The following is a 13,913-nucleotide window of genomic DNA, read 5'->3' on the forward strand; positions in this document are numbered from 1 at the left end:
GCTGTTGATTGGCTCGTTTGGGGCAGGAGCAGGATAAAGCCAGCTTTGCCGTTACGGATTTTCACAGATATTTTTTATATCATGGGTTGTTGAGTGCCATTTTTCATCCATATAACACCATCCTTATACATTATGATTGTATTCTATATTATATCTTTAAGTATATATATCATAAACAGAAGTATTCACGACCTTTTCTCAATACTTTGTTGGGCAAAGTGGTCCCAAGAGTAATGCCTGGTTTCCATGCGCCTTTTACTGAGGAGTGACTTCGTCGGGCCACCCTACCATAAAGGTTTAATCTGAGTTCTGTCTGAGTGACCACTGGGCTCTTGATCACCTCCCTAACTAAGGCCCTTCTACCCCATTCACTCAAACTGGCTTGGCAGCAAGCAATAAGAAACGTCCTGGTGCCAAAAAGTTGATTCTGTTCATCTGGACGTAACGTTTTTAATTGGAGAAATGTTTCATCACATCCAAGTGACTTCTGCAATCTCAGCTGACTGCAGGTTTCCCCAATCTTATAATGACCATTGACATGGCCATGAGTACACAAATTTCTCTTTTCAACCTTGCTTTTCTCTGAACTTGACATACACGTGTTTATGTATATGTGAGTCTATATCTGTATTAAAACGTCTTGATGCATTCTCAATCATCCAGGAAAATAAATCTCCAAAAGTGGATTCTGTTCATCTGGACGTAGCGTTTTCTGGGAGAAACGTTTTGTCACTCATCCAAGTAACTTCTTCAGACTGAAGAAGTCACTTGGATGAGTGACGAAACGTTTCTCCCAGAAAACGCTACGTCCAGATGAACAGAATCCACTTTTGGAGATATATCTGTATTGTTATGTGAAGAACACCTGCAATATTATACAGCTTGTGGTAGCACATATATGCATGCGTGTAGCATGTTTTGTGTGTACATTGCTTGATAGCACTGGGTGTTAGAATCCCTAAAATAATCAGAACAATTCTTGGGTGGGTTGGAACTGGGGCAAGCACTCCAGCTAATCCTGTGTTTCGACTGGCCTTAGGTGTTACAAATCCGGATGGGACATCGCAGCTCTTCTGTAAGTTGACAGCTTGACACATCATCTGTATACCCCGGACTCATTGAGAGTTTTGGGTGTATTTTACAATATACCTTCATCCGAGGCTGGCCCACCACAGGCTGATCAGACCTTGGTGCGTGCCACATGGTAGTTTCACGTGGTCATTTTGCAGTCCACACTGTCTTCCACGTTAACCAAAGCCAATGAATGCTCCTTTCTGTGTTAGTGGCAAGCTCTTTTATTTCCTTTCTTCGGGCCTGCCCTCTTATCCCCAACTCCTTCAGGAGCCTTATGGTTGAGCTGGCAACAAAGCCCTGCAGCCCACTTCCAATAGATCCACCCTCACATCCCATCCTCTCTCCTCTGCTTCAGCTAATAAGTTGGCATACCGCAGCCTTTTCTTCTCAATTACTTCGTCAGTGCCATATTTCCAAGAGGCCGTCAGTTCTACAATGAAAGCACGCAGACAGGAGCTGGCCCAGACGACAAGATCTGGGCACAATTGGTAAATACTATAAATATATATCCACAGTGCTTAGGGCCAAGATGGCGTTGTCCCGCTTCCTTTTTCTCGAGGGTGAGTCTTTGATCTTAAAACTGAACTGTACACCCCACACTACTAAAGGTGTCACATGGACTTAATAGCCACCTGTAAGTAATGGATTAATGGCATTTCTACAATGGAAGACAAACGCTTTGGATCAGAGAACGAAACATCTCATTAACTGTGAGGCAAATGCATTGAGGTGAGATTCTGAACACTGATGCTTATAGTTAACAACTGAATGAAAGCAAAAAACACCCATAGACACCTCCAGGGGGAAAAAACCCCTAAAAGGCTGACAGACGAAACCCTAAGCCAGCCAAAAGATTTTGATGTCCCAAAAAAGTGAAACTGAATGGTCTAAGGAATGAGACTCTTTGCATGACTGCCAATGTGGTCAGCCAAGGCCAACAAAAAATGGCAGTTACCTTTGTGCAGGGCATCAAATTGGACTTTTTATTTTTCATCCCAGATGCCATCTAGAAAATCATTGATTGGAAGAGGTTCATCATCTAAATTCTGTTCTGGGTTCAGTAGGATCAAAAAGTGTATTTTTAGATGGGTTTAAACATGCTATTTGTTCAGTGGGACTGGTGTAGGTTCATGTAGGCTGACACAAATCTGTTCATTTTCAAATATGTCCAAAGACATAAACTTTGCTCCATTTACAGTATATTTGCTCAAGATAAATATTTGGTTATGATTGAGTTTTTTAAAATTACATTTCACCACAAAAAAGTAGCACTTTTATTCATGAATGTGCTCTAAACACATGCCAAATATTAACCATATATGTGATCTGTATTGCTTTGAGGTGGGATAAAGTAAACATTTGTTAAGTACTGTATGCTTACATAAATTGTTGTGGGTGTATTGATTTAAAAACTATGCATAGTATTTAGCTTACAATGCAAAGCACCTTTGGGTGACTTTTGCTGTGATTTAGCACTATATAAGTAAAACTAAATTGATGTGAATTGACTTGATGGGTCAGTTAAGTAAGCAGATGAAGTAGATAACAAGAAGGAAGGGTATCCCATTACCAGAACTAAGAGTGCAGGAAAGATGCTTCAATGATAGATGAAATGTGTTTTTAATATTTGACCCTCAAGAATTTAAAACAAATGCAAATGTCAAATTGAAATGCAAAACAGTGAAGGTAAAACAAACAAAACTGTGTGCATGAGTGTTCATGGTGATTTGTATTCATGATACTACAGAGAGAATAAATATTATGCCTACAGCTGAAGACATCTACGTGAACTTGAACTTATAAATATAATAATATGATCTGACAGCAACACCACTATAATAAAGCTGCTGTATTCTTTTTTGTTTTTGGCTTCGAATTTGTGCTTCTGTGGCCCAATTCCAGTCCCTATTTAAGGCTTCATGATAACATCAACAAACTTAAATGACATCATCTAAGCATTGGGACAACAATGTTTCATTGCAAAAGATTTTTATTGAAGCATTCAGTAAATGAATCTATAGAAAAAGGGCAAGATTTTCCGTACCTGAAGCATTCTGGTTTTTAGCCTGCTTGTGTTGATATTAATCAGTGATATCTGAGGAAGGATTTGTTGGATGCAAGTAAAAAGTCTAAGTGGAGAGCAAAAGAGTGACAGCAACTGACAACAAGTTTCATTTTTATAAGTTAATATTAATTTAGTGCCATTAATACATAATGACCGGCCAAACAGAAATTGAAAACAGCACAGAAACTGCTGCCCACAGAGATGAGCTTTTGGCTTTCAAGGTTCAAGGTTCACTACATACTGTTCAGTAAGTATGACGGAAACTACTTCAGGTAACCTGAGTTTAAATATTCAGAGTGAAACTGAAGAACAGAACACATAAAATTCTTCTTCATATTGATTAGTGATCATTTTTTGGTTCTTTGTACAAAATGAGCAAACTATATAAAAAATTCTTATTTTTCATTGTTACAATTCAACCTTTCCAAAGTGACTGCCTGATGTGTTTCAGTGAGCCTGAAATAATAGATTTAATATGTGTGTGTGTGTGCGTGTGTGACTAGGGCCATAAGCTACAAACATTAAGTAATTTGCACCCACATGGCAACAACAGAGACTAAGTGAGACTCAGGTGAGCATGGCCAAAATAACCGCAGATGACAAAAAATGGGCAGGACCTGAGATAAGATTTTCTCAGCTTTCATGCAAACAAATGAAGCTACTAATATAACCTGGTAGTAAATACATTAGAGGGTCACTTGGGTAACCAGGAGCCTAGAAGGTCAGGAAGCTAACATCCATCAGCTTTAAAGTGATGCAAGATAAGTGAATGGCTTCGCTTTGTCTGCAGTATGACTGACTGCACACGAGGTGATGAAATTATTCTCTCTTTTATATTTTCTAAAAACACTTATTATTGCTGTTTCATGTCACCACACAGTATTCAAAATATATCCTGTCTCTCTTAAAATTGCTATTTTTTCTCTCAGACTTGCTTACTTGAGGGCAATGTTCATGTTAGCTTAATTTGTGGCATATTCTGCTTCTTGCTATGCAGAAATGAGGTACAGAAAAAAATCTTACATATAATGCAACATCTCTGAAAGGCAGACATTGGAAGGCCTAAGGATAATGACTAGCAAAACCCAGAAAAATCTAATTCTTGCCTTCGAACCACTTGATAAGAAAAATGAGGCACTTCTTCCAACAGCACTTATTCACCTTTGTACATGTACATTCTCCTGGAAGATAGCGCCTTCGTGCACTGCTTTGGACAAAAATATCTGCCCGATTTGTACAAATTAAATGTGAGGCAAGTTGTATGAAAAAAGACGTGACACACAAACAGTGAACTCCCGCAAAAAATTTGACATGTTGTAGTATGTATCACACCGTGTTTTACAGGTGCTGTATTTTTCCACTCAGTTTACTAAAGCCCTTCCTTGGCAGCATGCAGGCCATCTTTTAATCCACTGATATTTTGTAATGCTAAAATATCCACCTCTGGCCCCACATGTTGGCATGGAGACAAAACAAATTCTCTTAGCATTCTCTCCCCTGCTCTGTTTCTCAAACAGCTCCAGCACTATCTCAGAAACAGATTAAGGGGAAAAAGGCAAAAACAATAGGACTGCTTTAATAGAAGGACCAAGTTCATACACATCTTTAGGTGACACAACATCTCGAGGTGCTTGTTGAGTAACACGCTGCAGGGCAGGCAGATAAACCATGTCCTCCTTTGCCGGAATGCTGAGGGTGAGTGAACATGAACAGAATATGCTTCCTTCTCCACAAAAAGCTGTGCTGTGAGTGAACAATAAAGTGGTGCAGATGGACGGCTACATCCCTGAAGCAGAAACTGTTCCATGCATGAATAGTAATTTGCTGAATGAGCAATATAACAGGTTCAAATAGAAGGAGTAGTAGTAGTGCGGTAGGGTGGAGGTGGAAGGGGGGATTTGGGGGGTTGCAATTGGCAGTTGGGGAGGTGAAAATAGGTGCAGTGTAAAAAACAGAGGCTCAGGGGGCTTGGTGTGCAGGTGTCAGATGCTGAGACATACACTGACATGATGGGTAATGAAAAGAGGGCAGCTCGTAAGCACATTTGATCCTCGGCATGGCTTTGCCAGATCAAGGAGGGTGGCAGTTGATAAGAAGGAAGAGATGTGTGCATCATTCTCTTCGTGTTACTTCCAAGCCTCAATCCTCCGTTTAAAAGTGTGTCGAGCATGTTTGCTTTTTTCTAGCGTTGCCATCCTCGCATAATTTTCCATTATACAAACTCTCATTTTACATAGCCATTTCGATGCAGAGGCATTTACATACATGTTTGAAACATTTTTCTTACAGCAGCATAAAACAACATTTCAAGGAGGAGTTTCTGTTCTCATAAAACATTTAATTGGCAGTATGGTGGACAAAAAAGAAGTTTAATTATAAGCTGAGAGAGAGGCAGATAAAACACTTGTACAGTGAGGGATGCTGGTGTCTAATTGCCATGTATCTGTCTCCTGTGAATAAGGTGTATCTAGAAGGTCTGATAGAAATAAAAAAAAAACTAGCCTGACAATCAGCAGGAATAACTTTACTTATGAATCCCTGAGAAAAGAGTCAGCCACATGAAGGTGTAAATCTATTGCCAGGTTTTTTTAAATGCAAATACAGTTAGTGGGACACCATTGTCCCACTAACATTACTCCTGCCTACTCATTGCCAGAGAAAGTCACAACACTACAGGTTTCAACTTAAAGGATCTTAGTATTGAATCAACACTAAACACTTGCTGTAACCTGTTTAAAAAGTACCTGCTGATCTAAACGTCACTGGACTCCATCGACATTTCAAATTCTTTATCTCAAAGGAAGCGAGACCTTGGATGAACAACATCACTGTAGGTCAAGTGCATGTGTCTCAAAATGAATAAGTGTGTCTGTGCACATGGGAAGTGTATCAGTGAGTTAGCTTATCTGTATGAGCGAGCACCTGTCCTCGAGATGCCCCAGCCCTTCACAGTTCACCGCCTCAGCCATGCTAATTTCCATCCAGAGGTGCCAGAGCACAATCTTGATTATGCTCCATAACAAACTGAAAAGCAGCCCTAATTTACACACGAGGCTCCCTGCAGAGAATCATTATCTGCATTCATACCATTACACCAAAGGTCACACTGACTTCTTCAGTCACACATAAACTGCTCCAAATGGGTCACAGAGATTAATCTTCTCCATTTCTGTGTTGATACACCGGACAACCCCTTTTGTTAAGCACAACTGAAATGTAGAAATTAAAGTTCTGCAATATTGCTTAAAGGTCATTAGAATTTTTTCATTTTTGACAGAACTTCCTTTCCTTTCCTTATTTCCTTTTTATTTGATCTCTTTATTCATTTTCTTGGCATTTTGTGAGACAAATCAGCAGAGCCATGATAAAAGTGATTTGATAGTTCTTAAAGACTCTTTTTTTAATGGTATGGGTAAGATACGGGGCAGGCTGGGGTTTTTTTCCCCAGTTTAAATTTTTTTCTCCCTCACTCTTGCTCTCGCTCTCAGGTGGAGAGCTGGGCAGAGCTGCTGTTTCCCGTACTCGCTGCTGCACACCTGCTGGGGTACTTACGGCTCGGCTATGGCGGTGATTCTCCGTCAGATCGTTGTCTCTACGCCCTGTGGGCAACGTTTTGACACTAAAGCTGCTGATGTTCAAAAAGCTATTCCCATATATTTTCTTCCTTCTAGTAACTCTCTGGAATTCCTGCCTCTCCCTTTTGAAGAAACCTACCTGTTACCATCTATTGTATGGTAACATAACAACGATATTGTATTTGTTTTTAATGTTATGTACTTATGAGGTACATGTATTTTGACTTTTGTTGCCATGATACCAGGTCTCTCTTAGAAATGAAATTTTTAATCTCAATGAGATTTTTTACCTGGATAAATAAAAGACTAATAAATCTCTAGAACTAAACAGTCACAGCCAGCTCAGAACTGCCTTGTCATACTGGTTGACACTGTCCTTTGAAACAGTGACATACCTGGAATCCACCTGCCTGCCTGCCCACTTTCTGCTGAGTTGCTTTTTCTCTATCTCTGAACTCTGCCCACCAGCACCCCCTCTCTTGATCCAGCACTGTGCCTGGACAGGTAAGCCTGTGAAAACATCCAGAAATTGACAGAAACATCCATTAGCACCGGCCTCCTTTGAGCGTCTCTCCCCCTTCCCGCAGATCCTCTTTGAGTGAGGCCCACTATTGTTGCCTCTGTTGTCTGCATAAGATTAATTCTTTATAACTTGAGTTTCCTTGACATGGCTTTGCCTTAAATAAGTTTTCTATTTCATACTCCTATAGAGGGAGAACCCCACTTAACCCCACATATAAACCACTATGTATATGTATATATGTATATATATATATATATATATATATATATATATATATATATATATATATATATATATATATATATATATGCATCATGAAGTGGGTATAAGTTAATAATCATTTCAGACATTTAAAGCTAATATATGACAAAATGACAAAGACACACCCAAGCCAAAGGTTTGGGTTTAAATGGTTTCTCATGGTGTTTCACACTAAATAAATTATACTTTAGCCTCGCTCATCTCAGTTCAGTCACTGAAGAGAAGAGTGACGAGGTTGATGGTGACTCCTGACCAGTTGGAGAGAAGTTTAATCAACGACTCCACTTCACATTAATCTCAGCTAATGTTAGGGGGAGTGGTAATAAAAAATGCATAATGTGGCTTGATGGCCTCATAAAAAATCAGTTCTAGCTTCATTTATTGGAAAAAAAGATATGATTTTCCTCTAGTGGAGATGCATTTTTGACGAGGAACATGAAGCGTTTAGAGAGAAATAACCAAAAATGCATTAGGCAAACAATCAAGATAGGATTTGTATGTAATCATTGCACTGATGTCAATCTTTAAGTTGAGGATAGACAAAAAATTCTTATACTGACAAGTTCTTCCTTCTCACAGGCTTGGAGGGTTTTTTGTTTGCTTGAATAATTCAGCAATATTTCTTCCTCATCTCTTTTTTATATGTAATCAAGTCAGGCTGTAATTATATCCTTTGGAGGACCTTTCAACATACCTTCCAGGCCCTTATTGGGAATTTGCATTTGTAATTGCTCTCTTCCTGCTGTGCTCCACTGATTTGCAGAATAGCAATAAACAAAACATGTCTCAGAATGCTTCCAACAGGAAATCAATGGGGAATTCTTCCTTTTAATCATTTTATACTTCAGCTGGGGAAAAAAAGTTTAATAATCAAGCAAAGGATTTTGGCTAGACTAAGCTTTAGTTACAAAAGTATTTCAGGTTTAGCTCAAAACAAAAATCCAGCCATCAGCAGTCATTTGACTGAGGGTGTTCCTGATCATGACCAATGAACCTTCACTTACTAACTCGGTGTGTGTTTCCCTCAGGCCATCAGTTTCTCCCGTGGCCACTTATATTAGAGTCAGTGTATTTGGAATCTCAGTCAGTCAAATTAGTGAGCAGTTGAGATATTAGACACTATCTGTCCTGAGAAATACCTTGTTGATTTATGTGTTTTAATGTGGTCTACTTTTTTTTTCACCACTAATGTTGGTGTTTCTTTAAAAGCCAGGTAAAACAGGACATCAAACACAGTTCAGATCTAATAACTCATTTGCAGACTGCATAGCTCGGTGCTTGATTTTTACAATGGGACACTGGGACTGAAAATACGTGAATTCAGTGATTAATTTGGCCCATATAGTTCATATAGTGTACCCGCAGAAAGGGTATGAAAAAAAACCTAAGAGGAAAAAACACAAAATAAATTAAAAATAGCAGTATTAAACACAGTAAGGAGAGGAGAACATAATGGGAGGTTCTCCATCCACCTGGGCCTATGGTAGCTTGGGTTTTTCAATCGTGTAAGCCATTACAAAGCTTTGGCATCTTAGTGAAATTACACTCACTGGTCACCTCATTAGATATGGCTGTTCAACAGCAAATTGGCACAAACATCTAATCAGACAGTCACGTGACGGTAACTCAGTATATTTACACAAATGGTCATGTTCAAGTGAACTTGCTGAAGTTCAAACAGAATGCTAATGAAAGGAGATTTAGTTGACTTCTAATATGACATGGTTGACGGTGCTAGTCTGCTTCAGAAATTGCTTGCTGGGATTTTCCAACACCTCATATCTCTCGGATTTACAGAGAGGGGTGCAAAAGAGGGAAATGTCAAATGAGCGGCAGCTCTCTGGGTGAAAATGCCTTGTTGATGCCAGAGGTCAGATAATGGCCTGACTGCTTTGAGTGAAGGCAACAGTAACTCACATAACCACTCTTTGAATGTACAGCGTTGAACCTTGAAAGAGTTGGGCTGTAGTGGCAGAAGGTCAGGGTGGGTCATTCCTGTAAGCGAAGAACAGGAAACAGGAGGCTACAATTCACATGGCTCACCAAAGATGGGGCCTATCCAGATGTGCAAGCTGAGTAGCTTCTAAATACAGTTTTCTGGAGACTGGTAACACTGAGCATCTTTACTTCTGAGAAGCCCTGTCTCTCTCAGACCCTCTTTCTTCACCTAATCGTCTTACTGACCTGTTGTCAAGTAACCTAAGGAGCTGCCAAATGTTCCTCCAGGTGTTTTGCTTTTCCAGACTTTCGTTGCCCATGTCCCAACTTTTTTTTTTTTTTTGCTGCCATCAAATTCAAAGTGAGCTAATGTGTTTCTAATGCATTTGACACATTTTTTATGTTCTATTGTGAATAAACTATGGCTGCATGAGCTTTGCAAATCACTGCAGTCTGTTTTCATCTGCGTTTTACACAGCATCCCAAAATTTTCTGAAATGGGTTTGAAAAATCTGTTGTCTTTTCTTTCAAATGTGAGAAACATGTAATCATGCTACGTGTTTGTGTGATGCTGTGTGCTCAACAAGGGCAACTTGTTTTTAAGCAACAATGTCAGGATTTAATTGGATTTTTTTCATTATCATCTTATTTGTCATTTTTTCCTCTTTTTCTTTCTTGCTCTTTAGGAAATAATGTGAATTCAATTACGTTTGGCTCAATTTCCTTCCACAGCAGACTGCAGCTGAAGTGTATGGAGGAAGGGGACAGGCTGGCTAACCGCTGGGTGATGTGTGGTTTATGGATGACTTCTTCTGGGGCTCTCAGGGAGTCTCTGTCTAAGTGTAGCTCCTCAAGGGTCAAATTAACCCCCCAATCCACTAATCATTTTGAAGAGAAATTAACACAGCGCTTGTTTCTTGTTCTTTCCTTTCTTTCTTTCTTTTTCTTTTTTTTAACAGATCCTCTTAGTGTTATTTAAATGCTACAGGTTCATACACATATGTGTTTTGGTATCTGCAAGAAGAATTAAAAATATACTGTTCTCAGGGAACAAACCCTTTTCTAACAGTTGATAATTCATCATATAAAACTACATTCTCCTGTCAGGTCACTGATCGCAACCTGTGGCAATTACACCCAGGCACAGAAATGTGTGAACATCTTCTGTGACCTGTATAAATCATATCCTGTGGCATATTTAAAGTATTATCATGCTATAATGAAATATTCAAATGCAGCGTGCCTGCTTCCAGCACGATAGAGCAGGTAAGTCTGCAGTGATGACACAGCGGCCTGGGAGGAATAAATGGGATTCATGGGAAATGAATCAGAGTCTGTAACACTTTCAGTGTGACGGATGAGGGCAGAAAGTGGGACAGAACCACAGGTTGGTTGGCTGCACAACTGGGCCGAGACACAACGCCCAGGGCAATGAAGGAGCTTCTGTGCGCTCCCAAAAATGGCACGCTCTGCACATTTTTTTCCCCTCTTTCATTAGCAGCACTGCCTTTTATATTTTTTGCCTCTAAAGACACCTGACTGGGGTAAACAGTGAGGCCACGAACAAACAACTCTTGGTGATTTATGCTCGTGGAGGTGAACAGTGAGGAAAGAAACTACCTGGCAGGAGTAAGTGGTCTCACCAAGATAAACCAATAAGTAGCTCATGCATTAAACATGAGCTGCTCAGTTTGGATGTGCCACCCCTGAGAGTTTAGGCTTTGAAAGGAACGCATTCATATTTTAATCACACTGGAGGTTCAATTAATCACTGCACGGTTTAAGGGTGAAATTGATGAATATTCAGTTAGCAAGTGAAACGACTTCTGACCCCAGCTACTTGCTTTGGTTTTAATCATATTCCTGCATTTTGCGCCTCATCCTCTGGTTGTAATCTCTGAAGAGTAGCTCAGGTTGTTTTCTTTCTTTTTTTTTTATTTGAGTATGTTGATCTGTTTCACTTTATAAAACAAAAAACAAAACATCTGAAAATAGAAAAGAGATGTCTATTTTTGGCAACAAAGAGGCAAGGTGGCAGAATAAAGAAACTTCTAAGGATTATGTGTATTAGTCCTCTTCTTGAGCCTCTGTGACTACAAAAGAACTCTAATACTTAGGCTAATTCTCCCTTTTTAATTTAACATTCGATATAATGGTATGGAGGCGAGTGACACTTCTATATGTTTTTACTTTCAGTTATTTCAAACTGAACACAGATCAAAAACTGCTTTTACAGAAAATGATATGTGACAGGGAAGATGAGCGTCAGAAGTCACTGACAGGAGCAACAACTTCAAAGTATCGATCTGAAAAAAGATTAAAATTGCTTATGAAAACTGTAAATCTATGACCCGGGAATTGTAGCCCTTTCCAAAAAAAAGTTACACCCAGTTAAAAAAAGTGTTAAAAGGGCTCCAGATTTCTGATGTCAGTGTCTGTTGCTGTGAGATGACAGTTTTTCATCCCATTGTCATATTTTGTGCACTGTGAGCAACCATAGATGGTGTATTGTACAGTTTGACCATTGCTATCCCAGAACATATTTTGCTTATTGTACTGATGTCTGCAATTGTAGCAAACACTGACATACAGAAAGCATTTTTTATGAGGAAATGAATATGTCCTTAACACAGGCCGATAGCTAGATCGGACTCGATTGCAGATAACCACAACAGAGACGGCTCAACGTTTTGCAGTGTTTATTATTTAGTCAACAAGTGAATATGTGGCAGGGTGTCGCTAATGATGTAACCGTGTGACAGTGGGGGTGAACGGGGGTCTAGCAGGTTGCGACGGGAACGGAGCGGTTGCGTTGGTGACCGGCGTGAACCTCACTTTGAGGGAGAGGCAGCGATAGTCAAGGGGAGTAGTGGAGAGGCTGGCAGACCTGAGTTCTGCTGTGTCCAAGGTGGTGAGTGAGGCTGGAGGGCAGGCAGGTGAGGGTCCTTGTATTTTTCCTGAATATGAAGATGATCCACGGAGAGCTGAGGTTGAGAGTGATAGCAAAGAAGGTCCAGGGAATCTGAAGCGCATGAAAAAAAGTTAACAAGGAAAAAGTGGCAAGAGCGTAAAAAGCCGTAGCGTCAATACCAACGTGAGGTCGTTGACGAACTGGCGGTGAAGGAGAGTCTGAGGGGGCCTTAAATCATCAACCTGATTGCCCTGAATCAGTCTCAGGTGTGCAGGACTGCAGCAGGGATGATGGCTCCGCCCAGGGGTGGAGACCAAGGAACTCAGGTGCCTGATGGAATTTTCCAGTCGAGTCTCCAGATCCTGACACTTAGTCCCTTTGTAGCATTTTAGTTTGATACTAATTTAACTTAAAAAAAAAAAAAAAAAAAAATCAATTTCCATCTGTTAAAGGAACTATTTCCATCTCTTTTCTCTGTTCACAATATGCATGTTCCCAGGGGTGCAGCGACTGAGGACTCGTCTCTGGAGTTACAAAAATTTGAGTTTCATGTTCTCTCGCGGCGTAAAACTGTATGAAAGTTACATGCTTTCTACATGCTTTCAAGTGCTCATATACAGCACCAGCTATAACATCTACATAGAATATTTTCATTTTGTTAGGATCTTGAGTTTCCAGATAGGGAAGAACTTTACCGATCTTTTTATTCAGAAAAAACGTAATTTAGAATTTTATTTATTTATTTATTTTAGAGGGTGATCAAATCAAGACAAAGACAACATTTTTTACTTTTTTTTTTTTTTTTTTAAGTGCTACAGGGTCCTCTCCAGACAGTGATGATATTCCGCCTAAGGATTAGGCAGATAATAGCAGACTAGAATCAAAATTACATTTTTTATAAAAATCTTATTGGTAAGTAAAGGACCACGTCAGTCACACGTCAGTGATCTCCTCCAGCAAAATGGACAGACATTGATCTGCCCTGTTATGGATGAATAAGGGTCGGACTAATCTGCTTACATGCACTATCGCCTGCACTGATTAACTAGGGATTAAATATGCACTAGGTTGCGCAGTCCTGCACAAGAACATATTAGGGGGTTACTTTTTTTAGGAATCCCTGAGTATCTCTAGACAGCAATTTAGCACTTTAGCTCCCTCCGCCACACTGGCTGGAAAATTATAGAGCCAGGCGGCTGGATGCTGAAACATTAAAGGAGGCTCCTCAGAGTGTCTCGCTGACTGCCAGACCCTGAAATGCAGATGGGTCCATATGGCTAGAAGAGCTGCTTAAGCTGAAGAACTTCAACCAAAACAGAGCAGAAATCCGAAGAACTCTATCCTGAAGCAAAGACCTTCATTTTCCAGATGTTCAAGCTGAGATCCAAACTTTAACTCACATCTCAGCTCTTTGTGTGACTGTCTATTTCTGTCACAAGAGATAAACCACAACAGAGAACAATATGAGCTCTCAGTGAGTCTCAAAGACTGAGCAAGACACTAACATGAGATGTTATATTTTCTTTTATGTCTCCACTTTTTGCAGATTTTATTTTTCCTCGATAT

This window comes from Perissodus microlepis, chromosome 7 (genome assembly GCF_051167445.1).
Source record: "Perissodus microlepis isolate ML-2025 ecotype Zambia chromosome 7, ASM5116744v1, whole genome shotgun sequence".
Classification (NCBI taxonomy): Eukaryota; Metazoa; Chordata; class Actinopteri; order Cichliformes; family Cichlidae; genus Perissodus; species Perissodus microlepis.